We start from the raw sequence: 23,640 nt of genomic DNA, 5'->3' as shown, positions 1-23,640 counted from the left end.
AAAAATTTTTTTTTTTGGACTTAAGTCATTTTTCCGGCGTTTATCAGACTTTCAGATAGGGGAAATGTCAGTTAGCATTCCGATTTCAGTTCCAGAGCGATTCGCCCAATGAGTCCTTGATATTTAGTCGTTTTCAGCCAATATTTTGGATTTTTGAAAATTTCACTTTTTTGTGAAAATATCCACTAAATGAGGGAATAATATGTGTGAGGGTACCCCAGGAGAGTTCCAAATGTGTGTGGGTAGAATATATATCCCACGGGGGTAAAATTGAAAAAAGTTGATAATTTTTTTTTTTGGATTTAGTCATTTTTCCGGCGTTTATCAGACTTTCAGATAGGGGAAATGTCAGTGAGCGTTCCGATTTCAGTTCCAGAGCAATTCGCCCAATGACTCCTTGATATTTAGTCGTTTTCAGCCAATTTTCTGGATTTTTGAAAATTTCACTTTTTTGTGAAAATATCCACTAAATGAGGGAATAATATGTGTGAGGGTACCCCAGGAGAGTTCCCAATGTGTGTGTTTAGAATATATATCCCACGGGGGTAAAATTGAAAAAAGTTGAAAAAATTTTTATTTTGGACTTAGTCATTTTTCCGGCTTTTATCAGACTTTCAGATAGGGCAAATGTCAGTGAGCATTCCGATTTCAGTTCCAGAGCGATTCGCCCAATGAGTCCTTGATATTTAGTCGTTTTCAGCCAATATTTTGGATTTTTGAAAATTTCACTTTTTTGCAAAAATATCCATTAAATGAGGGAATAATATGTTTGAGGGTACCCCAGGAGAGTTCCAAATGTGTGTGGGTAGAATATATAAGCTTTTTTTTCACTGTTTTCAGAACATTAACAATAAGAACATGGAAGAGTCCAGGAGCCATTTGGTGAGCTGCATATCCTGCTACATGTTCACAGACTTGCCAGTGGAAAAGCCAAACTTCACATGCCAGAAATGTAAGCTTGTGTCCCTGTTGGAGGAAAATTTGCAAAATCTAGAAGAGAGGTTAACTACCTTGAAAATCATTAAGGAAGGTGAAGAGTTCTTAGACAGAGCAGAATTATCTCTTCATGATTCAGAAAGAGAAGAAATTCGAACCGCACCTGACGAAACAGAGGAATGGAAGCATGTGACCCACAGAAGCAGGAGGATCGAGAGGCAGTCAGCACCCATACTGCTCAGGAACCAGTACCAGGCTCTCACGCAGGAGAACCATGAAGAAATACAGCAAAATAAGACTTTGCCAGCAATGAATAACCTTGTAAGCCGTCAGAATCCTCCTGGATGGAGAAAGAAGAATGTTGTGAAGAAAAAACGGAGAGTGGTGGTCATGGGGGATTCCCTGTTAAGAGGAACAGAGGCCGCTATCTGCAGACCAGACATAACCTCAAGAGAAATGTGCTGTCTTCCAGGAGCAAAAATTAAAGATGTGTCTGACAGGATATCAAGACTCTTCAGACCTACAGATCACTACCCATTCCTGCTAATACATGTGGGGACAAATGACACCGCAAGAAAGGACCTGGAAACCATCTGCAGTGACTTTGAAGACTTAGGCAAGAAAGTGAAAGAATTGGGAGCGCAGGTGGTCTTCTCATCCATCCTCCCAGTGGATGGCCATGGAACAATGAGGTGGAATAAGATTCTACAGGTGAACAACTGGCTACGTCGATGGTGCCGTCAACAAGGATTTGGATTTCTGGATCACGGAATGAATTACCTATACGATGGACTACTTGCTAGAGATGGGGTGCACATTACGAAGACTGGAAAACATGTATTTGGAAGTCGCCTTGCTACACTCATCAGAAGAGCTTTAAACTAGAACAATGTGGGAAGGGAAGCAAAAGGCCAGAAAAAGCCATACAGCTGACAAATACTATTGAGATCTCTGCTACTGGAAGTGGAAAAGAAGAACAAAGACAAAACAATTTAAATAATAAAAATATGCGAGGAAGAGAAACCAATCACAAACTAAAATGTTTTTATACAAATGCACAAAGCATGGGCAACAAACAAGGAGAATTGGAACTACTAATGCAGGAAAAGGAATATGATGTCATTGGAATCACTGAAACTTGGTGGGACGATACACATGATTGGAATAAAAGGCTAAAAGGATACAACTTATTTGCAAGAAACAGACTTGATAAACGAGGAGGAGGTGTTGCATTGTATGTCAGAAAAGCGTATATCTGCACAGAGATTGAAGCTTCAGAGACTGTGAGTTCTGTGGAAACTGTTTGGGTAAGAATACAAGGAGAGAACAACGGAAAGGACACCATTGTAGGCATTTACTACAGGCCACCTGGGCAAGCTGAAGATATGGATGAACTCTTTATGTATCAAATGACCAAGTTCTCCAAAAAATATGACGTAGTGGTCATGGGAGATTTCAACTATCCAGACATTTGTTGGGAATCTCTCTCAAGTAAAACTAACAGGTCAAGCAAATTCTTATCCTCTCTTGCTGACAACTTTATCTTCCAAAAGGTAGGGGAGAAAACAAGGGGATCTGCTACTTTGGATCTAATCCTTATAAACAGGGAGGAAATGGTTGAGGAGGTAAAGGTGGCTGGGACCCTAGGAGGCAGCGATCATGCTATTCTAGAATTTTGGATAACTAGAGGAGGAAGACATGTGAAGACTCAAACTTCAAGGTTAGATTTTAGAAAGGCAGATTTTAAGAGACTCAGAAAGAGAATAGGAGGGATCCAATGGCTGGATGTCCTTAAGGACAAAAATGTCCAGGAAGGATGGGAAATTTTTAAAAATGAGATTCTCAAAGCACAATCGTTAACAATCCCGAAAAGTAGGAAGAATGGGAAGCATTTAAGGAAACCAGGATGGATGAACACAGAACTTAAACACATGCTAAAAAGAAAGAAAGAAATGTTTATTAAATGGAAAGAGGGAGGCATATCTAAAGAAGATTATAATGCAGTCTGCAGATCCTGCAGGGCACGTATCAGGTTAGCTAAAGCTGACAATGAATTAAGGCTTGCAAGAGATGTCAAAAGCAATAAAAAAGGATTTTGGGGGTATGTCAAAAGTAAAAGAAAAGTCAAAGATGCTATAGGATTTTTACAGGATGAAAATGGAGAAATGGTAAGAGAGGATGTTGAGAAGGCCGAACTTTTTAATTCCTATTTTGCATCTGTTTTCTCTCAGAAAGAAAATGTAACATCAACTGATCTTCACTGTCCTTTTAAAGGAATAGAGGAATCCAAGTTATCTGTAAACAGAAAGATTGTGAGGGAATATTTAGCTAACATGAATGAGTTCAAGTCTCCAGGTCCAGATGAATTACACCCCAGAGTACTGAAGGAGATCGTAGAAGAAATTTTAGAACCACTCTCCATAATCTTTGAAAATTCTTGGAGAACAGGAGAAGTCCCAGAAGACTGGAGAAGAGCAAATGTTGTTCCTATCTTCAAAAAGGGGAAGAAGGTGGACCCAGGGAACTATAGGCCGGTGAGTCTGACTTCTATACCAGGAAAGATCTTTGAACAAATTATTAAACAACATGTATGTAAGTACATGGATAAGAATGAAGTGATTAACCAGAGTCAGCATGGGTTTGTAACTAACAAGTCATGTCAGACTAACTTAATTTCCTTCTATGACAGAATCACTGACTGGGTGGATCAGGGAAATGCTGTAGATATAGTATATCTTGACTTCAGCAAAGCATTTGACAAAGTATCTCACACCATCCTTATTGAAAAAATGACCAAGTATGCAATGGACCAGGCAACTGTTAGGTGGATTCATAACTGGCTTAGTGATCGGACTCAAAGGGTGGTTGTAAATGGCTTCACATCCAGCTGGATGAATGTCTCAAGTGGGGTACCACAGGGCTCCGTCCTGGGACCTGTATTGTTCAACATCTTTATCAATGATTTAGATGAAGGAATTGAGGGTAAACTGATTAAATTTGCTGATGACACAAAGCTAGGAGGGATAGCTAATACTAGAGAAGAGAGAGAGAGGATTCAAAAAGACCTAAATAAACTGGAGCAGTGGGCAGCAACCAACAGAATGGTTTTTAACAGGGAAAAATGCAAAGTACTACATCTGGGCAATAAAAATGAAAAAAGCATATACAGAATGGGAGGAATAGAGCTAAGCAACAGTACATGTGAAAAAGACTTAGGTATACTAATAGATCATAGACTGAACATGAGTCAACAGTGTGATGCAGCAGCAAAAAAGGCAAATACAATTCTGGAATGTATTAACAGAAGCATACAGTCTAGATCACGTGAAGTCATTATCGGTCTTTACTCCTCTTTGGTCAGACCTCATCTGGAATACTGTGTACAGTTTTGGGCACCACATTTTAAAAAAGACATAGACAAACTGGAGCAAGTTCAGAGAAGAGCGACCAGAATGGTGACTGGTCTGCAAACCATGTCCTATGAGGAACGGTTGCAGGATTTGGGAATGTTTAGCTTGCAAAAAAGAAGACTGAGAGGAGACTTAATAGCTGTCTACAAATATGTCAAGGGCTGTCACATTGTAGAAGGATCATCTTTATTCTCATTTGCACAAGGAAAGACTAGAAGCAATGGGATGAAACTAAATGGGAGGAGACACAGATTAGATATTAGAAAAAACTTTTTGACAGTTAGGGTGATTAATGAGTGGAACAGGCTGCCACGAGAGGTGGTGAGTTCCCCTTCAATGGACGTCTTCAAACAGAGGCTGGACAGACATCTGTCTGAGATGATTTAGTGAATCCTGCTTTGAGCAGGGGGTTGGACCAGATGACCCAGGAGGTCCCTTCCAACTCTACCATTCTATGATTCTATGATTCTATGATATATCCCATGGGGGTAAAATTGAAAATAGTTTAAAAAAATTTTTTTTTGGCTTAGTCATTTTTCCGGCGTTTATCAGACTTTCAGATAGGGCAAATGTCAGTGAGCATTCCGATTTCAGTTCCAGAGCGATTCGCCCAATGAGTCCTTGATATTTAATCGTTTTCAGACAATTTTCTGGATTTTTGAAAATATCACTTTTTTATGAAAATATCCATTAAATGAGGGAATAATATGTTTGAGGGTACCCCAGGAGAGTTCCAAATGTGTGTGGGTAGAATATATATCCCACGGGGGTAAAATTGAAAAAAGTTGAAAGAAAATTTTTTTTGGCTTAGTCATTTTTCCGGCGTTTATCAGACTTTCAGATAGGGGAAATGTCAGTGAGCATTCTGATTTCAGTTCCAGAGCGATTCGCCCAATGAGTCCTTGATATTTAGTCGTTTTCAGCCAATTTTCTGGATTTTTGAAAGTTTCACTTTCTTGTGAAAATATCCACTAAATGAGGGAATAATATGTGTGAGGGAACCCCAGGAGAGTTCCAAATGTGTGTAGGTAGAATATATATCCCACGGGGGTAAAATTGAAAAAAGTTGAAAAACATTTTTTTTTGCACTTAGTCATTTTTCCGGCGTTTATCTGACTTTCAGATAGGGGAAATGTCAGAGAGCATTCTGATTTCAGTTCCAGAGCGATTCGCCCAATGAGTCCTTGATATTTAGTCGTTTTCAGCCAATTTTCTGGATTTTTGAAAGTTTCACTTTCTTGTGAAAATATCCACTAAATGAGGGAATAATATGTGTGAGGGTACCCCAGGAGAGTTCCAAATGTGTGTGGGTAGAATATATATCCCACGGGGGTAAAATTGAAAAAAGTTGAAAATTTATTTTTTTTTGGACTTAGTCATTTTTCCGGCGTTTATCAGACTTTCAGATAGGGGAAATGTCAGTGAGGGTTCGGATTTCAGTTCCAGAGCGATTCGCCCAATGTGTCCTTGATATTTAGTCATTTTCAGCCAATATTTTGGATTTTTGAAAATTTCACTTTTTTGTGAAAATATCCACTAAATGAGGGAATAATTTGTGTGAGGTTACCCCAGGAGAGTTCCAAATGTGTGTAGGTAGAATATATATCCCACGGGGGTAAAATTGAAAAAAGTTGAAAAACATTTTTTTTTGGACTTAGTCATTTTTCCGGCGTTTATCAGACTTTCAGATAGGGGAAATGTCAGTGAGCGTTCCAATTTCAGTTCCAGAACAATTCGCCCAATGAGTCCTTGATATTTAATCGTTTTCAGCCAATTTTCTGGATTTTTGAAAATATCACTTTTTTATGAAAATATCCATTAAATGAGGGAATAATATGTTTGAGGGTACCCCAGGAGAGTTCCAAATGTGTGTGGGTAGAATATATATCCCACGGGGGTAAAATTGAAAAAGTTGAAAGAAAATTTTTTTTGGCTTAGTCATTTTTCCGGCGTTTATCAGACTTTCAGATAGGGCAAATGTCAGTGAGCGTTCCAATTTCAGTTCCAGAGCAATTCGCCCAATGAGTCCTTGATATTTAGTCGTTTTCAGCCAATTTTCTGGATTTTTGAAAATATCACTTTTTTATGAAAATATCCACTAAATGAGGGAATAATATGTTTGAGGGTACCCCAGGAGAGTTCCAAATGTGTGTGGGTAGAATATATATCCCACGGAGGTAAAATTGAAAAAAGTTTAAAAAAAATTTTTTTGGGCTTAGTCATTTTTCCGGCGTTTATCAGACTTTCAGATAGGGCAAATGTCAGTGAGCATTCCGATTTCAGTTCCAGAGCGATTCGCCCAATGAGTCCTTGATATTTAGTCGTTTTCAGCCAATTTTCTGGATTTTTGAAAATTTCACTTTTTTTGTGAAAATATCCACTAAATGAGGGAATAATATGCGTGAGGGTACCCCAGGAGAGTTCCAAATGTGTGTAGGTAGAATATATATCCCACGTGGGTAAAATTGAAAAAAGTTGAAAAACATTTTTTTTTGGACTTAGTAATTTTTCCGGCGTTTATCAGACTTTCAGATAGGGCAAATGTCAGTGAGCATTCCGATTTCAGTTCCAGAGCGATTCGCCAAATGAGTACTTGATATTTAGTCGTTTTCAGCCAATATTTTGGATTTTTGAAAATTTCACTTTTTTGTGAAAATATCCACTAAATGAGGGAATAATATGTGTGAGGTTACCCCAGGAGAGTTCCAAATGTGTGTAGGTAGAATATATATCCCACGGGGGTAAAATTGAAAAAAGTTGAAAAACATTTTTTTTTGGACTTAGTCATTTTTCCGGCGTTTATCAGACTTTCAGATAGGGGAAATGTCAGTGAGCTTTCCAATTTCAGTTCCAGAACAATTCGCCCAATGAGTCCTTGATATTTAATCGTTTTCAGCCAATTTTCTGGATTTTTGAAAATATCACTTTTTTATGAAAATATCCATTAAATGAGGGAATAATATGTTTGAGGGTACCCCAGGAGAGTTCCAAATGTGTGTGGGTAGAATATATATCCCACGGGGGTAAAATTGAAAAAAGTTGAAAGAAAATTTTTTTTGGCTTAAGCATTTTTCCGGCGTTTATCAGACTTTCAGATAGGGCAAATGTCAGTGAGCGTTCCAATTTCAGTTCCAGAGCAATTCGCCCAATGAGTCCTTGATATTTAGTCGTTTTCAGCCAATTTTCTGGATTTTTGAAAATATCACTTTTTTATGAAAATATCCACTAAATGAGGGAATAATATGTTTGAGGGTACCCCAGGAGAGTTCCAAATGTGTGTGGGTAGAATATATATCCCACGGGGGTAAAATTGAAAAAAGTTGAAAAAATTTTTATTTTGGACTGTCATTTTTCCAGCGTTTATCAGACTTTCAGATAGGGCAAATGTCAGTGAGCATTCTGATTTCAGTTCCAGAGCGATTCGCCCAATGACTCCTTGATATTTAGTCGTTTTCAGCCAATATTTTGGATTTTTGAAAATTTCACTTTTTTGTGAAAATATCCACTAAATGAGGGAATAATATGTGTGAGGGCACCCCAGGAGAGTTCCAAATGTGTGTAGGTAGAATATATATCCCACGGGGGTAAAATTGAAAAAAGTTGAAAAACATTTTTTTTTGGACTTAGTCATTTTTCCGGCGTTTATCAGACTTTCAGATAGGGCAAATGTCAGTGAGCATTCTGATTTCAGTTTCAGAGCGATTCGCCCAATGAGTCCTTGATATTTAGTCGTTTTCAGCCAATTTTCTGGATTTTTGAAAGTTTCACTTTCTTGTGAAAATATCCACTAAATGAGGGAATAATATGTGTGAGGGTACCCCAGGAGAGTTCCAAATGTGTGTGGTAGAATATATATCCCACGGGGGTAAAATTGAAAAAAGTTGAACTTTTTTTTTTTTTGGACTTAGTCATTTTTCCGGCGTTTATCAGACTTTCAGATAGGGGAAATGTCAGTGAGCGTTCCGATTTCAGTTCCAGAGCAATTCGCCCAATGACTCCTTGATATTTAGTCGTTTTCAGCCAATTTTCTGGATTTTTGAAAATTTCACTTTTTTGTGAAAATATCCACTAAATGAGGGAATAATATGTGTGAGGGTACCCCAGGAGAGTTCCAAATGTGTGTGTTTAGAATATATATCCCACGGGGGTAAAATTGAAAAAAGTTGAAAAATTTTTTATTTTGGACTTAGTCATTTTTCCAGCGTTTATCAGACTTTCAGATAGGGCAAATGTCAGTGAGCATTCCGATTTCAGTTCCAGAGCGATTAGCCCAATGAGTCCTTGATATTTAGTCGTTTTCAGCCAATATTTTTCGATTTTTGAAAATTTCACTTTTTTGTGAAAATATCCACTAAATGAGGGAATAATATGTGTGAGGGTACCCCAGGAGAGTTCCAAATGTGTGTGGGTAGAATATATATCCCACGGGGGTAAAATTGAAAAAAGTTGAAAATTTTTTTTTTTGGACTTAGTCATTTTTCCGGCGTTTATCAGACTTTCAGATAGGGGAAATGTCAGTGAGCGTTCCGATTTCAGTTCCAGAGCAATTCGCCCAATGACTCCTTGATATTTAGTCGTTTTCAGCCAATTTTCTGGATTTTTGAAAATATCACTTTTTTATGAAAATATCCATTAAATGAGGGAATAATATGTTTGAGGGTACCCCAGGAGAGTTCCAAATGTGTGTGGGTAGAATATATATCCCACGGGGGTAAAATTGAAAATAGTTTAAAAAATTTTTTTTTTGGCTTAGTCATTTTTCCGGAGTTTATCAGACTTTCAGATAGGGCAAATGTCAGTGAGCATTCCGATTTCAGTTCTAGAGCGATTCGCCCAATGAGTCCTTGATATTTAGTCGTTTTCAGCCAATTTTCTGGATTTTTGAAAATTTCACTTTTTTGTGAAAATATCCACTAAATGAGGGAATAATATGTGTGAGGGTACCCCAGGAGAGTTCCAAATGTGTGTAGGTAGAATATATATCCCACGGGGGTAAAATTGAAAAAAGTTGAAAAACATTTTTTTTTGCACTTAGTCATTTTTCCGGCGTTTATCAGACTTTCAGATAGGGGAAATGTCAGTGAGCGTTCTTATTTCAGTTACAGAGCGATTCGCCCAATGAGTCCTTGATATTTATTCGTTTTCAGCCAATTTTCTGGATTTTTGAAAATTTCACTTTTTTGTGAAAATATCCACTAAATGAGGGAATAATATGTGTGAGGTTGCCCCAGGAGAGTTCCAAATATGTGTAGATAGAATATATATCCCACGGGAGTAAAATTGAAAAAAGTTGAAAAAAAATTTTTTTTGAACTTAGTCATTTTTCCGGCGTTTATCAGACTTTCAGATAGGGGAAATGTCAGTGAGGGTTCGGATTTCAGTTCCAGAGCGATTCGCCCAATGAGTCCTTGATATTTAGTCGTTTTCAGCCAATTTTCTGGATTTTTGAAAGTTTCACTTTCTTGTGAAAATATCCACTAAATGAGGGAATAATATGTGTGAGGGTACCCCAGGAGAGTTCCAAATGTGCGTGGTAGAATATATATCCCACGGGGGTAAAATTGAAAAAAGTTGAACATTTTTTTTTTTTTCACTTAGTCATTTTTCCGGCGTTTATCAGACTTTCAGATAGGGGAAATGTCAGTGAGCGTTCCAATTTCAGTTCCAGAACAATTCGCCCAATGAGTCCTTGATATTTAATCGTTTTCAGCCAATTTTCTGGATTTTTGAAAATATCACTTTTTTATGAAAATATCCATTAAATGAGGGAATAATATGTTTGAGGGTACCCCAGGAGAGTTCCAAATGTGTGTGGGTAGAATATATATCCCACGGGGGTAAAATTGAAAAAAGTTGAAAGAAAATTTTTTTTGGCTTAAGCATTTTACCGGCGTTTATCAGACTTTCAGATAGGGGAAATGTCAGTGAGCATTCTGATTTCAGTTCCAGAGCGATTCGCCCAATGAGTCCTTGATATTTAGTCGTTTTCAGCCAATTTTCTGGATTTTTGAAAGTTTCACTTTCTTGTGAAAATATCCACTAAATGAGGGAATAATATGTGTGAGGGTACCCCAGGAGAGTTCCAAATGTGTGTGGGTAGAATATATATCCCACAAGGGTAAAATTGAAAAAAGTTTAAAAAAAATTTTTTTTGAACTTAGTCATTTTTCCGGCGTTTATCAGACTTTCAGATAGGGGAAATGTCAGTGAGCGTTCTTATTTCAGTTACAGAGCGATTCGCCCAATGAGTCCTTGATATTTATTCGTTTTCAGCCAATTTTCTGGATTTTTGAAAATTTCACTTTTTTGTGAAAATATCCACTAAATGAGGGAATAATATGTGTGAGGTTGCCCCAGGAGAGTTCCAAATATGTGTAGATAGAATATATATCCCACGGGAGTAAAATTGAAAAAAGTTGAAAAAAAATTTTTTTTGAACTTAGTCATTTTTCCGGCGTTTATCAGACTTTCAGATAGGGGAAATGTCAGTGAGGGTTCGGATTTCAGTTCCAGAGCGATTCGCCCAATGAGTCCTTGATATTTAGTCGTTTTCAGCCAATTTTCTGGATTTTTGAAAGTTTCACTTTCTTGTGAAAATATCCACTAAATGAGGGAATAATATGTGTGAGGGTACCCCAGGAGAGTTCCAAATGTGCGTGGTAGAATATATATCCCACGGGGGTAAAATTGAAAAAAGTTGAACATTTTTTTTTTTTTCACTTAGTCATTTTTCCGGCGTTTATCAGACTTTCAGATAGGGGAAATGTCAGTGAGCGTTCCAATTTCAGTTCCAGAACAATTCGCCCAATGAGTCCTTGATATTTAATCGTTTTCAGCCAATTTTCTGGATTTTTGAAAATATCACTTTTTTATGAAAATATCCATTAAATGAGGGAATAATATGTTTGAGGGTACCCCAGGAGAGTTCCAAATGTGTGTGGGTAGAATATATATCCCACGGGGGTAAAATTGAAAAAAGTTGAAAGAAAATTTTTTTTGGCTTAAGCATTTTACCGGCGTTTATCAGACTTTCAGATAGGGGAAATGTCAGTGAGCATTCTGATTTCAGTTCCAGAGCGATTCGCCCAATGAGTCCTTGATATTTAGTCGTTTTCAGCCAATTTTCTGGATTTTTGAAAGTTTCACTTTCTTGTGAAAATATCCACTAAATGAGGGAATAATATGTGTGAGGGTACCCCAGGAGAGTTCCAAATGTGTGTGGGTAGAATATATATCCCACAAGGGTAAAATTGAAAAAAGTTTAAAAAAAATTTTTTTTGAACTTAGTCATTTTTCCGGCGTTTATCAGACTTTCAGATAGGGGAAATGTCAGTGAGGGTTCGGATTTCAGTTCCAGAGCGATTTGCCCAATGAGTCCTTGATATTTAGTCGTTTTCAGCCAATTTTCTGGATTTTTGAAAGTTTCACTCTCTTGTGAAAATATCCACTAAATGAGGGAATAATATGTGTGAGGCTACCCCAGGAGAGTTCCAAATGTGTGTAGGTAGAATATATATCCCACGGGGGTAAAATTGAAAAAAGTTGAAAAAAAATTTTTTTTGGACTTAGTCATTTTTCCAGCGTTTATCAGACTTTCAGATAGGGCAAATGTCAGTGAGCATTCTGATTTCAGTTCCAGAGCGATTCGCCCAATGAGTCCTTGATATTTAGTCGTTTTCAGCCAATTTTCTGGATTTTTTAAAGTTTCACTTTCTTGTGAAAATATCCACTAAATGAGGGAATAATATGTGTGAGGGTACCCCAGGAGAGTTCCAAATGTGTGTAGGTAGAATATATATCCCACGGGGGTAAAATTGAAAAAAGTTGAAATTTTTTTTTTTTTGGACTTAGTCATTTTTCCGGCGTTTATCAGACTTTCAGATAGGCGAAATGTCAGTGAGCATTCTGATTTCAGTTCCAGAGCGATTCGCCAAATGAGTACTTGATATTTAGTCGTTTTCAGCCAATATTTTGGATTTTTGAAAATTTCACTTTTTTGTGAAAATATCCACTAAATGAGGGAATAATATGTGTGAGGGTACCCCAGGAGAGTTCCAAATGTGTGTGTGTAGAATATATATCCCACGGGGGTAAAATTGAAAAAAGTTGAAAAAATTTTTATTTTGGACTTAGTCATTTTTCCGGCGTTTATCAGACTTTCAGATAGGGGAAATGTCAGTGAGCGTTCCGATTTCAGTTCCAGAGCAATTCGCCCAATGACTCCTTGATATTTAGTCGTTTTCAGCCAATTTTCTGGATTTTTGAAAATATCACTTTTTTATGAAAATATCCATTAAATGAGGGAATAATATGTTTGAGGGTACCCCAGGAGAGTTCCAAATGTGTGTGGGTAGAATATATATCCCACGGGGGTAAAATTGAAAATAGTTGAAAAAAATTTTTTTTTGGCTTAGTCATTTTTCCGGCGTTTATCAGACTTTCAGATAGGGCAAATGTCAGTGAGCATTCCGATTTCAGTTCCAGAGCGATTCGCCCAATGAGTCCTTGATATTTAGTCGTTTTCAGCCAATTTTCTGGATTTTTGAAAATTTCACTTTTTTGTGAAAATATCCACTAAATGAGGGAATAATATGTTTGAGGGTACCCCAGGAGAGTTCCAAATGTGTGTGGGTAGAATATATATCCCACGGGGGTAAAATTGAAAAAAGTTGAAAGAAAATTTTTTTTGGCTTAAGCATTTTTCCGGCGTTTATCAGACTTTCAGATAGGGGAAATGTCAGTGAGCATTCTGATTTCAGTTCCAGAGCGATTCGCCCAATGAGTCCTTGATATTTAGTCGTTTTCAGCCAATTTTCTGGATTTTTGAAAGTTTCACTTTCTTGTGAAAATATCCACTAAATGAGGGAATAATATGTGTGAGGGTACCCCAGGAGAGTTCCAAATGTGTGTAGGTAGAATATATATCCCACGGGGGTAAAATTGAAAAAAGTTGAAAAAAAATTTTTTTTGGACTTAGTCATTTTTCCAGCGTTTATCAGACTTTCAGATAGGGCAAATGTCAGTGAACATTCTGATTTCAGTTCCAGAGCGATTCGCCCAATGAGTCCTTGATATTTAGTCGTTTTCAGCCAATTTTCTGGATTTTTTAAAGTTTCACTTTCTTGTGAAAATATCCACTAAATGAGGGAATAATATGTGTGAGGGTACCCCAGGAGAGTTCCAAATGTGTGTAGGTAGAATATATATCCCACGGGGGTAAAATTGAAAAAAGTTGAAATTTTTTTTTTTTTGGACTTAGTCATTTTTCCGGCGTTTATCAGACTTTCAGATAGGCGAAATGTCAGTGAGCATTCTGATTTCAGTTCCAGAGCGATTCGCCAAATGAGTACTTGATATTTAGTCGTTTTCAGCCAATTTTCTGGATTTTTGAAAATATCACTTTTTTATGAAAATATCCATTAAATGAGGGAATAATATGTTTGAGGGTACCCCAGGAGAGTTCCAAATGTGTGTGGGTAGAATATATATCCCACGGGGGTAAAATTGAAAATAGTTTTAAAAAATTTTTTTTTGGCTTAGTCATTTTTCCGGCGTTTATCAGACTTTCAGATAGGGCAAATGTCAGTGAGCATTCCGATTTCAGTTCCAGAGCGATTCGCCCAATGAGTCCTTGATATTTAGTCGTTTTCAGCCAATTTTCTGGATTTTTGAAAATATTACTTTTTTATGAAAATATCCATTAAATGAGGGAATAATATGTTTGAGGGTACCCCAGGAGAGTTCCAAATGTGTGTAGGTAGAATATATATCCCACGGGGGTAAAATTGAAAAAAGTTGAAAAACATTTTTTTTTGCATAGTCATTTTTCCGGCGTTTATCAGACTTTCAGATAGGGCAAATGTCAGTGAGCATTCCGATTTCAGTTCCAGAGCGATTCGCCCAATGAGTCCTTGATATTTAGTCGTTTTCAGCCAATATTTTGGATTTTTGAAAATTTCACTTTTTTGTGAAAATATCCACTAAATGAGGGAATAATATGTGTGAGGGTACCCCAGGAGAGTTCCAAATGTGTGTGGGTAGAATATATATCCCACGGGGGTAAAATTGAAAAAAGCTGAAAATTTTTTTTTTTGGACTTAGTCATTTTTCCGGCGTTTATCAGACTTTCAGATAGGGGAAATGTCAGTGAGCGTTCCGATTTCAGTTCCAGAGCAATTCGCCCAATGACTCCTTGATATTTAGTCGTTTTCAGCCAATTTTCTGGATTTTTGAAAATATCACTTTTTTATGAAAATATCCATTAAATGAGGGAATAATATGTTTGAGGGTACCCCAGGAGAGTTCCAAATGTGTGTGGGTAGAATATATATCCCACGGGGGTAAAATTGAAAATAGTTTAAAAAAATTTTTTTTTGGCTTAGTCATTTTTCCGGCGTTTATCAGACTTTCAGATAGGGCAAATGTCAGTGAGCATTCCGATTTCAGTTCCAGAGCGATTCGCCCAATGAGTCCTTGATATTTAGTCGTTTTCAGCCAATTTTCTGGATTTTTGAAAATTTCACTTTTTTGTGAAAATATCCACTAAATGAGGGAATAATATGTGTGAGGGTATCCCAGGAGAGTTCCAAATGTGTGTAGGTAGAATATATATCCCACGGGGGTAAAATTGAAAAAAGTTGAAAAACATTTTTTTTTGGACTTAGTCATTTTTCCGGCGTTTATCAGACTTTCAGATAGGGGAAATGTCAGTGAGCGTTCTTATTTCAGTTACAGAGCGATTCGCCCAATGAGTCCTTGATATTTAGTCGTTTTCAGCCAATTTTCTGGATTTTTGAAAATTTCACTTTTTTGTGAAAATATCCACTAAATGAGGGAATAATATGTGTGAGAGTACCCCAGGAGAGTTCCAAATGTGTGTGGATAGAATATATAACCCACGGGGCTAAAATTGAAAAAAGTTGAAAAAAATTTTTATTTTGGACTTAGTCATTTTTCCGGCGTTTATCAGACTTTCAGATAGGGGAAATGTCAGTGAGCGTTCCAATTTCAGTTCCAGAGCAATTCGCCCAATGAGTCCTTGATATTTAGACGTTTTCAGCCAATTTTCTGGATTTTTGAAAATATCACTTTTTTATGAAAATATCCACTAAATGAGGGAATAATATGTTTGAGGGTACCCCAGGAGAGTTCCAAATGTGTGTGGGTAGAATATTTATCCCACGGGGGTAAAATTGAAAAAAGTTGAAACACATTTTTTTTTGGACTTAGTCATTTTTCCGGCGTTTATCAGACTTTCAGATAGGGGAAATGTCAGTGAGCGTTCCAATTTCAGTTCCAGAACAATTCGCCCAATGAGTCCTTGATATTTAATCGTTTTCAGCCAATTTTCTGGATTTTTGAAAATATCACTTTTTTATGAAAATATCCATTAAATGAGGGAATAATATGTTTGAGGGTACCCCAGGAGAGTTCCAAATGTGTGTGGGTAGAATATATATCCCACGGGGGTAAAATTGAAAAAAGTTGAAAGAAAATTTTTTTTGGCTTAGTCATTTTTCCGGCGTTTATCAGACTTTCAGATAGGGGAAATGTCAGTGAGGGTTCGGATTTCAGTTCCAGAGCTATTCGCCCAATGTGTCCTTGATATTTAGTCATTTTCAGCCAATATTTTGGATTTTTGAAAATTTCACTTTTTTTGTGAAAATATCCACTAAATGAGGGAATAATATGTGTGAGGTTACCCAAGGAGAGTTCCAAATGTGTGTAGGTAGAATATATATCCCACGGGGGTAAAATTGAAAAAAGTTGAAAAACATTTTTTTTTTGGACTTAGTCATTTTTCCGGCGTTTATCAGACTTTCAGATAGGGCAAATGTCAGTGAGCATTCCGATTTCAGTTCCAGAGCGATTCGCCCAATGAGTCCTTGATATTTAGTCGTTTTCAGCCAATTTTCTGGATTTTTGAAAATATCACTTTTTTATGAAAATATCCACTAAATGAGGGAATAATATGTTTGAGGGTACCCCAGGAGAGTTCCAAATGTGTGTGGGTAGAATATTTATCCCACGGGGGTAAAATTGAAAAAAGTTGAAACACATTTTTTTTTGGACTTAGTCATTTTTCCGGCGTTTATCAGACTTTCAGATAGGGGAAATGTCAGTGAGCGTTCCAATTTCAGTTCCAGAACAATTCGCCCAATGAGTCCTTGATATTTAATCGTTTTCAGCCAATTTTCTGGATTTTTGAAAATATCACTTTTTTATGAAAATATCCATTAAATGAGGGAATAATATGTTTGAGGGTACCCCAGGAGAGTTCCAAATGTGTGTGGGTAGAATATATATCCCACGGGGGTAAAATTGAAAAAAGTTGAAAGAAAATTTTTTTTGGCTTAGTCATTTTTCCGGCGTTTATCAGACTTTCAGATAGGGGAAATGTCAGTGAGGGTTCGGATTTCAGTTCCAGAGCTATTCGCCCAATGTGTCCTTGATATTTAGTCATTTTCAGCCAATATTTTGGATTTTTGAAAATTTCACTTTTTTTGTGAAAATATCCACTAAATGAGGGAATAATATGTGTGAGGTTACCCCAGGAGAGTTCCAAATGTGTGTAGGTAGAATATATATCCCACGGGGGTAAAATTGAAAAAAGTTGAAAAACATTTTTTTTTTGGACTTAGTCATTTTTCCGGCGTTTATCAGACTTTCAGATAGGGCAAATGTCAGTGAGCATTCCGATTTCAGTTCCAGAGCGATTCGCCCAATGAGTCCTTGATATTTAGTCGTTTTCAGCCAATTTTCTGGATTTTTGAAAATATCACTTTTTTATGAAAATATCCATTAAATGAGGGAATAATATGTTTGAGGGTACCCCAGGAGAGTTCCAAATGTGTGTAGGTAGAATATATATCCCACGGGGGTAAAATTGAAAAAAGTTGAAAAACATTTTTTTTTGCATAGTCATTTTTCCGGCGTTTATCAGACTTTCAGATAGGGCAAATGTCAGTGAGCATTCCGATTTCAGTTCCAGAGCGATTCGCCCAATGAGTCCTTGATATTTAGTCGTTTTCAGCCAATATTTTGGATTTTTGAAAATTTCACTTTTTTGTGAAAATATCCACTAAATGAGGGAATAATATGTGTGAGGGTACCCCAGGAGAGTTCCAAATGTGTGTGGGTAGAATATATATCCCACGGGGGTAAAATTGAAAAAAGCTGAAAATTTTTTTTTTTGGACTTAGTCATTTTTCCGGCGTTTATCAGACTTTCAGATAGGGGAAATGTCAGTGAGCGTTCCGATTTCAGTTCCAGAGCAATTCGCCCAATGACTCCTTGATATTTAGTCGTTTTCAGCCAATTTTCTGGATTTTTGAAAATATCACTTTTTTATGAAAATATCCATTAAATGAGGGAATAATATGTTTGAGGGTACCCCAGGAGAGTTCCAAATGTGTGTGGGTAGAATATATATCCCACGGGGGTAAAATTGAAAATAGTTTAAAAAAATTTTTTTTTGGCTTAGTCATTTTTCCGGCGTTTATCAGACTTTCAGATAGGGCAAATGTCAGTGAGCATTCCGATTTCAGTTCCAGAGCGATTCGCCCAATGAGTCCTTGATATTTAGTCGTTTTCAGCCAATTTTCTGGATTTTTGAAAATTTCACTTTTTTGTGAAAATATCCACTAAATGAGGGAATAATATGTGTGAGGGTATCCCAGGAGAGTTCCAAATGTGTGTAGGTAGAATATATATCCCACGGGGGTAAAATTGAAAAAAGTTGAAAAACATTTTTTTTTGGACTTAGTCATTTTTCCGGCGTTTATCAGACTTTCAGATAGGGGAAATGTCAGTGAGCGTTCTTATTTCAGTTACAGAGCGATTCGCCCAATGAGTCCTTGATATTTAGTCGTTTTCAGCCAATTTTCTGGATTTTTGAAAATTTCACTTTTTTGTGAAAATATCCACTAAATGAGGGAATAATATGTGTGAGGGTACCCCAGGAGAGTTCCAAATGTGTGTGGATAGAATATATAACCCACGGGGCTAAAATTGAAAAAAGTTGAAAAAAATTTTTATTTTGGACTTAGTCATTTTTCCGGCGTTTATCAGACTTTCAGATAGGGCAAATGTCAGTGAGCATTCCGATTTCAGTTCCAGAGCGATTCGCCCAATGAGTCCTTGATATTTAGTCGTTTTCAGCCAATATTTTGGATTTTTGAAAATTTCACTTGTTTGTGAAAATATCCACTAAATGAGGGAATAATATGTGTGAGGGTACCCCAGGAGAGTTCCAAATGTGTGTGGGTAGAATATATATCCCACGGGGGTAAAATTGAAAAAAGCTGAAAATTTTTTTTTTTGGACTTAGTCATTTTTCCGGCGTTTATCAGACTTTCAGATAGGGGAAATGTCAGTGAGCGTTCCGATTTCAGTTCCAGAGCAATTCGCCCAATGACTCCTTGATATTTAGTCGTTTTCAGCCAATTTTCTGGATTTTTGAAAATATCACTTTTTTATGAAAATATCCATTAAATGAGGGAATAATATGTTTGAGGGTACCCCAGGAGAGTTCCAAATGTGTGTGGGTAGAATATATATCCCACGGGGGTAAAATTGAAAATAGTTTAAAAAAATTTTTTTTTGGCTTAGTCATTTTTCCGGCGTTTATCAGACTTTCAGATAGGGCAAATGTCAGTGAGCATTCCGATTTCAGTTCCAGAGCGATTCGCCCAATGAGTCCTTGATATTTAGTCGTTTTCAGCCAATTTTCTGGATTTTTGAAAATATCACTTTTTTATGAAAATATCCACTAAATGAGGGAATAATATGTTTGAGGGTACCCCAGGAGAGTTCCAAATGTGTGTGGGTAGAATATTTATCCCACGGGGGTAAAATTGAAAAAAGTTGAAACACATTTTTTTTTGGACTTAGTCATTTTTCCGGCGTTTATCAGACTTTCAGATAGGGGAAATGTCAGTGAGCGTTCCAATTTCAGTTCCAGAACAATTCGCCCAATGAGTCCTTGATATTTAATCGTTTTCAGCCAATTTTCTGGATTTTTGAAAATATCACTTTTTTATGAAAATATCCATTAAATGAGGGAATAATATGTTTGAGGGTACCCCAGGAGAGTTCCAAATGTGTGTGGGTAGAATATATATCCCACGGGGGTAAAATTGAAAAAAGTTGAAAGAAAATTTTTTTTGGCTTAGTCATTTTTCCGGCGTTTATCAGACTTTCAGATAGGGCAAATGTCAGTGAGCATTCCGATTTCAGTTCCAGAGCGATTCGCCCAATGAGTCCTTGATATTTAGTCGTTTTCAGCCAATTTTCTGGATTTTTGAAAATTTCACTTTTTTGTGAAAATATCCACTAAATGAGGGAATAATATGTGTGAGGGTACCCCAGGAGAGTTCCAAATGTGTGTAGGTAGAATATATATCCCACGGGGGTAAAATTGAAAAAAGTTGAAAATTTTTTTTTTTTTGGACTTAGTCATTTTTCCGGCGTTTATCAGACTTTCAGATAGGGGAAATGTCAGTGAGGGTTCGGATTTCAGTTTCAGAGCTATTCGCCCAATGTGTCCTTGATATTTAGTCATTTTCAGCCAATATTTTGGATTTTTGAAAATTTCACTTTTTTTGTGAAAATATCCACTAAATGAGGGAATAATATGTGTGAGGTTACCCCAGGAGAGTTCCAAATGTGTGTAGGTAGAATATATATCCCACGGGGGTAAAATTGAAAAAAGTTGAAAAACATTTTTTTTTGGACTTAGTCATTTTTCCGGCGTTTATCAGACTTTCAGATAGGGCAAATGTCAGTGAGCATTCCGATTTCAGTTCCAGAGCGATTCGCCCAATGAGTCCTTGATATTTAGTCGTTTTCAGCCAATTTTCTGGATTTTTGAAAATATCACTTTTTTATGAAAATATCCATTAAATGAGGGAATAATATGTTTGAGGGTACCCCAGGAGAGTTCCAAATGTGTGTAGGTAGAATATATATCCCACGGGGGTAAAATTGAAAAAAGTTGAAAGAAAATTTTTTTTGGCTTAGTCATTTTTCCGGCGTTTATCAGACTTTCAGATAGGGGAAATGTGAGTGAGCATTCTGATTTCAGTTCCAGAGCGATTCGCCCAATGAGTCCTTGATATTTAGTCGTTTTCAGCCAATTTTCTGGATTTTTGAAAGTTTCACTTTCTTGTGAAAATATCCACTAAATGAGGGAATAATATGTGTGAGGGTACCCCAGGAGAGTTCCAAATGTGTGTAGGTAGAATATATATCCCACGGGGGTAAAATTGAAAAAAGTTGAAATTTTTTTTTTTTTGGACTTAGTCATTTTTCCGGCGTTTATCAGACTTTCAGATAGGCGAAATGTCAGTGAGCATTCTGATTTCAGTTCCAGAGCGATTCGCCCAATGATTCCTTGATATTTAGTCGTTTTCAGCCAATTTTCTGGATTTTTGAAAATTTCACTTTTTTGTGAAAATATCCACTAAATGAGGGAATAATATGTGTGAGGTTGCCCAAGGAGAGTTCCAAATATGTGTAGGTAGAATATATATCCCACGGGGGTAAAATTGAAAAAAGTTGAAAAATTTTTTTTTTTTGGACTTAAGTCATTTTTCCGGCGTTTATCAGACTTTCAGATAGGGGAAATGTCAGTGAGCATTCCGATTTCAGTTCCAGAGCGATTCGCCCAATGAGTCCTTGATATTTAGTCGTTTTCAGCCAATATTTTGGATTTTTGAAAATTTCACTTTTTTGTGAAAATATCCACTAAATGAGGGAATAATATGTGTGAGGGTACCCCAGGAGAGTTCCAAATGTGTGTGGGTAGAATATATATCCCACGGGGGTAAAATTGAAAAAAGTTGATAATTTTTTTTTTTGGACTTAGTCATTTTTCCGGCGTTTATCAGACTTTCAGATAGGGGAAATGTCAGTGAGCGTTCCGATTTCAGTTCCAGAGCAATTCGCCCAATGACTCCTTGATATTTAGTCGTTTTCAGCCAATTTTCTGGATTTTTGAAAATTTCACTTTTTTGTGAAAATATCCACTAAATGAGGGAATAATATGTGTGAGGGTACCCCAGGAGAGTTCCAAATGTGTGTGTTTAGAATATATATCCCACGGGGGTAAAATTGAAAAAAGTTGAAAAAATTTTTATTTTGGACTTAGTCATTTTTCCGGCTTTTATCAGACTTTCAGATAGGGCAAATGTCAGTGAGCATTCCGATTTCAGTTCCAGAGCGATTCGCCCAATGAGTCCTTGATATTTAGTCGTTTTCAGCCAATATTTTGGATTTTTGAAAATTTCACTTTTTTGCGAAAATATCCATTAAATGAGGGAATAATATGTTTGAGGGTACCCCAGGAGAGTTCCAAATGTGTGTGGGTAGAATATATATCCCACGGGGGTAAAATTGAAAATAGTTTAAAAAAATTTTTTTTTGGCTTAGTCATTTTTCCGGCGTTTATCAGACTTTCAGATAGGGCAAATGTCAGTGAGCATTCCGATTTCAGTTCCAGAGCGATTCGCCCAATGTGTCCTTGATATTTAGTCATTTTCAGCCAATATTTTGGATTTTTGAAAATTTCACTTTTTTGCGAAAATATCCATTAAATGAGGGAATAATATGTTTGAGGGTACCCCAGGAGAGTTCCAAATGTGTGTGGGTAGAATATATAAGCTTTTTTCACTGTTTTCAGAACATTAACAATAAGAACATGGAAGAGTCCAGGAGCCATTTGGTGAGCTGCATATCCTGCTACATGTTCACAGACTTGCCAGTGGAAAAGCCAAACTTCACATGCCAGAAATGTAAGCTTGTGTCCCTGTTGGAGGAAAAGTTGCAAAATCTAGAAGAGAGGTTAACTACCTTGAAAATCATTAAGGAAGGTGAAGAGTTCTTAGACAGAGCAGAATTATCTCTTCATGATTCAGAAAGAGAAGAAATTCGAACCGCACCTGACGAAACAGAGGAATGGAAGCATGTGACCCACAGAAGCAGGAGGATCGAGAGGCAGTCAGCACCCATACTGCTCAGGAACCAGTACCAGGCTCTCACGCAGGAGAACCATGAAGAAATACAGCAAAATAAGACTTTGCCAGCAATGAATAACCTTGTAAGCACTCAGAATCCTCCTGGATGGAGAAAGAAGAATGTTGTGAAGAAAAAACGGAGAGTGGTGGTCATGGGGGATTCCCTGTTAAGAGGAACAGAGGCCGCTATCTGCAGACCAGACATAACCTCAAGAGAAATGTGCTGTCTTCCAGGAGCAAAAATTAAAGATGTGTCTGACAGGATATCAAGACTCTTCAGACCTACAGATCACTACCCATTCCTGCTAATACATGTGGGGACAAATGACACCGCAAGAAAGGACCTGGAAACCATCTGCAGTGACTTTGAAGACTTAGGCAAGAAAGTGAAAGAATTGGGAGCGCAGGTGGTCTTCTCATCCATCCTCCCAGTGGATGGCCATGGAACAATGAGGTGGAATAAGATTCTACAGGTGAACAACTGGCTACGTCGATGGTGCCGTCAACAAGGATTTGGATTTCTGGATCACGGAATGAATTACCTATACGATGGACTACTTGCTAGAGATGGGGTGCACATTACGAAGACTGGAAAACATGTATTTGGAAGTCGCCTTGCTACACTCATCAGAAGAGCTTTAAACTAGAACAATGTGGGAAGGGAAGCAAAAGGCCAGAAAAAGCCATACAGCTGACAAATACTATTGAGATCTCTGCTACTGGAAGTGGAAAAGAAGAACAAAGACAAAACAATTTAAATAATAAAAATATGCGAGGAAGAGAAACCAATCACAAACTAAAATGTTTTTATACAAATGCACAAAGCATGGGCAACAAACAAGGAGAATTGGAACTACTAATGCAGGAAAAGGAATATGATGTCATTGGAATCACTGAAACTTGGTGGGACGATACACATGATTGGAATAAAAGGCTAAAAGGATACAACTTATTTGCAAGAAACAGACTTGATAAACGAGGAGGAGGTGTTGCATTGTATGTTAGAAAAGCGTATATCTGCACAGAGATTGAAGCTTCAGAGACTGTGAGTTCTGTGGAAACTGTTTGGGTAAGAATACAAGGAGAGAACAACGGAAAGGACACCATTGTAGGCATTTACTACAGGCCACCTGGGCAAGCTGAAGATATGGATGAACTCTTTATGTATCAAATGACCAAGTTCTCCAAAAAATATGACGTAGTGGTCATGGGAGATTTCAACTATCCAGACATTTGTTGGGAATCTCTCTCAAGTAAAACTAACAGGTCAAGCAAATTCT

This window comes from Phyllobates terribilis, unplaced genomic scaffold, assembly GCF_046119375.1.
Source record: "Phyllobates terribilis strain yellow unplaced genomic scaffold, ASM4611937v1 Scaffold_16__1_contigs__length_26959993, whole genome shotgun sequence".
In the NCBI taxonomy this organism is placed as follows: domain Eukaryota; kingdom Metazoa; phylum Chordata; class Amphibia; order Anura; family Dendrobatidae; genus Phyllobates; species Phyllobates terribilis.
Note: the sequence above shows the minus strand (reverse complement) of the source record.